This window comes from Otolemur garnettii, unplaced genomic scaffold, assembly GCF_000181295.1.
Source record: "Otolemur garnettii isolate 467f Iridium unplaced genomic scaffold, OtoGar3 scaffold00004, whole genome shotgun sequence".
NCBI lineage: Eukaryota > Metazoa > Chordata > Mammalia > Primates > Galagidae > Otolemur > Otolemur garnettii.
The window spans coordinates 44318705-44321934 of NW_003852399.1; the positions used below are offsets into that span (position 1 = coordinate 44318705).

Consider the following 3230-nt stretch of genomic DNA (forward strand, 5'->3'; position numbering starts at 1 on the left):
GCAGAAAAGCCCAAGTAGGCTACAGAGTACAAGACTGTAGAGGGTGCTGAGTGGTGGCATCCAGATCCTCTTGTCATGGCTGGGAGTGTCATCAGCTGACAGCTCCCAGCCAAGTTCCTCTTTGAGAATTTCCTTTGACCACAGAAAGCCTCCTTGCCCAAGATCATTTCCTGAGGGTGGCCCACTTCCTACGGTGGGTCCACGTGGGGGTATAAAGACAGGGTCTTTTGCTTCACTTTGGCCCAACTATGAGGGGACACTGCAACTGCTGAGATTTGGGGGTGGGGGGAGTCTGAAGCCTGGCACAAGTGGTCCACTCTGCCCCCACTGAGTCCTGCTTGTGTCTCTCTCCCCAGGACCACCCCCCTCCTGGCAGGATTGCCAGGGCACTCCTGGCCAGACATGTGAATCTTCAATGTCACGGTCTATCTGCCAGGGAAACTGAGGCTAGCAGTGACCAAAATATTTTGCATGGGAGAACCATATTACCCTAGTTTCTTATGCCCCTAGTCAGAACCAAACTTCCCTTAAGTTCATTTTCCTTATGGAGAGAAACTCCAAAGTTACATCACACCAAGGGCTGCCTTCAGAAAACGTGAATGGTTAGGATGTTTGAGACACTCAGCGACTTCCTCAAACTTGCTTGACCCTCTCAATTTGTCTTATGCTATCTAAAAACATTGCGGGCCAAAAGTTAATCTTATTTATAATGATTAATTAGAAATGAATAAAGGCAAGTATTAGATGCCTCTTTTTTTGCTGTGGAAAAATATACAAAAGATAAATAATAAGAGAAATATAAAGATAAATAAATTCATCACTTTAACCAGTTTAAGTGTACAGGTCAGTAGCATTTCGTACATACATATTGTTGAGCAACCATCACCACCTCCAGAACTTTTCCATCAGACCAACTGAATCTCTTTACCCATTAAACAATATGGATCACTCTTTTTTTTTTTTTTTTTAAGACAGAGCCTCAAGCTGTCACCCTGGGCAGAGTGCCTTGGCATCATAGCTCACAGCAACCTCCAACTCCTGGGCTCAAGCGAGTCTCCTGCCTCAGCCTTCCAAGTAGCTGGGAGCACAGGCGCCTGCCACAACACCTGGTTATTTTTTGGTTGCAGCCGTCACTGTTGTTGTTTGGCAGGCCCAGGCTGGATTTGAACCCACCACTTTAGGTGTATGTGGCTGGCGCCTTAGTTGCTTGAGCCACAGGCGCCGAGCCAGTAACTATTATTAACAGATAATATGGGTTAATAGTTCTTACTAGGAACTATTATTAACATTTGGTCAATGACTTGCCTGATAACTTTCTGTGCCTAAGACTGAATACGCAAATATGTATTTCTGAGAACATGCTGATAATCTGCTTTGGGTTCTCCTCACAAAAACTGTTTTGTCCATCTTCCTAGGCACCTCAGGTCTTTAGGGTTGAGAGGGAAACTGCAAATAGTGCCACTAAGGCCCTTACATCCCTTGGAAATGTGCGGGGCTTAAGAGCTTTTTACAGAGAACAGAATTTTCATGACTACTTCAAGGATTCAGGGAAATAGCAAATAGCTTCTTCCTAAAAAATGTTTGTGATACCTACTCTGTTCATGCAACTTGGTTTACTTAAACTTATCATTTTAGTAATTGATTTTTGATGTGCTTTTAAAATTTATTTTTATTGTATAGCTTTTAGTTTTTATACATGCCACATATTTTAAAGAGGCATACAAGGCTTGCTGTAAAACCCCCTAGCAGTCCATGCCCCTTACCCTTTGTATTTTTCTCTTTGAAGGTAACTACTATCTTTTCTTTTCTTTTTTTCTTTTTGAGACAGACTCTATCACCCAGCCTAGAGTGCCATGGCTTCAGCCTAGCTCACAGTACACTTCGAACTCTTAGGCTCAAGAAATCCTCCTGTCTCAGCTTCCTGAGTAGCTGGGACTACAGGCCCTACCACCACACCAACTGCAAATTTTTCTATTTTTCGTAGAGACGGGTGTCTTGCTCTTCTGCAAGCTGGTATCAAACTCCTGAGTGCAAGGTGTTCTCCCTTCTTGGCCTCTCAGAGTGCTAGGTGTAGCCAGTAGACCCAGTGGGCAACCACTTTCAAATTATTTAGGTTTTTTCGTTACTTTCCTATTTTTAAATAACTTGCATATTTGGGTATTTCATCCATTTTTAAGCATCATGCATCGGTTTCCCACTATGAGTGGTGAGGATTTATCCCCCTACTCATCCCTCACTATCCCTCATTCTTAACTTTCCTATCTGCCCCCAATCTGTTCCTTCCATACAAGAAATAACGAGGTAGTAAATCTCTGGCGGTTTTGTCTTCCAATCTTGTTGTTTACCAGCCCTAAGACCTTGGATATTCCTCTTACTTTGAATGTCCAATGTTTTTTCATCTCTAGAACTTGGAGGACCTTTGTCTCTAGTGTTCTGATTTTTTTTCATCTCACCCAATATTTACTTTTTATTTAACATTTTTCATGTTTTGCTATTTCCTCATTATCTCCATATGACTTAAGTTCCTTACATTAATAGGTTTTCCCTCATATGAATTCTCTGATGTTGACTAAGATGTGAGCTCTGACTGAAGGCTCTCCCACACTCACTGCATTCATAGGGCTTCTCTCCAGTGTGGATTCTCAGATGTCAAATAAGGTGTGAACTCACCCGAAAGGTTTTCCCACATTCACTACATTCATAGGGTTTCTCTCTGGTGTGAATTCTCTGATGCAGCATAAGACGTGAATTCAGGCTGAATGCTCTCCCACATTCTTTGCATCCAAAGGGTCTTTCTCCAGTGTGAATTCATTGATGTCTAATAAGATCTGAGCTCCCTGCAAAGCTTTTCCCACACTCATTACATTCATAGGGTCTCTCTCGAGTGTGTATTCTTTGATGCCTAACAAGGTTTGAGCCGTGCCTGAAAGTTTTCCTGCAGTCATTACACTTATGAGTTTTCTCTTCATTGAAAATTGCTGCATGTTTGGTAAGTACTGAGCTCTTGAAAGATTTTCCATACTGGTGAATTTTTTCTCCAGCACATATTCATTGATCGTTAATAAAACCTGAGTTCCATTTGAAGCTCTGTTCACAGGTACCATGTTTACAAGGTTTCTGGTGTGTAAATTCATTTGAGTTCAGATTTAAGCTCCTCTCACATCCATCATGGCTTATCGTTTCACCTGTGAGTATATTTTTATGGGTGAGAATTTTACCAAAACCTCCAT

At 42.0% G+C, this 3230-nt stretch overlaps 1 pseudogene; it reads right to left on the reverse strand.

The window, feature by feature from the left end:
• Positions 1–2526: 2526 nt before the first annotated feature.
• LOC100940985 overlaps positions 2527–3230 on the reverse strand; it is a 1746-nt pseudogene continuing 1042 nt past the window's right edge.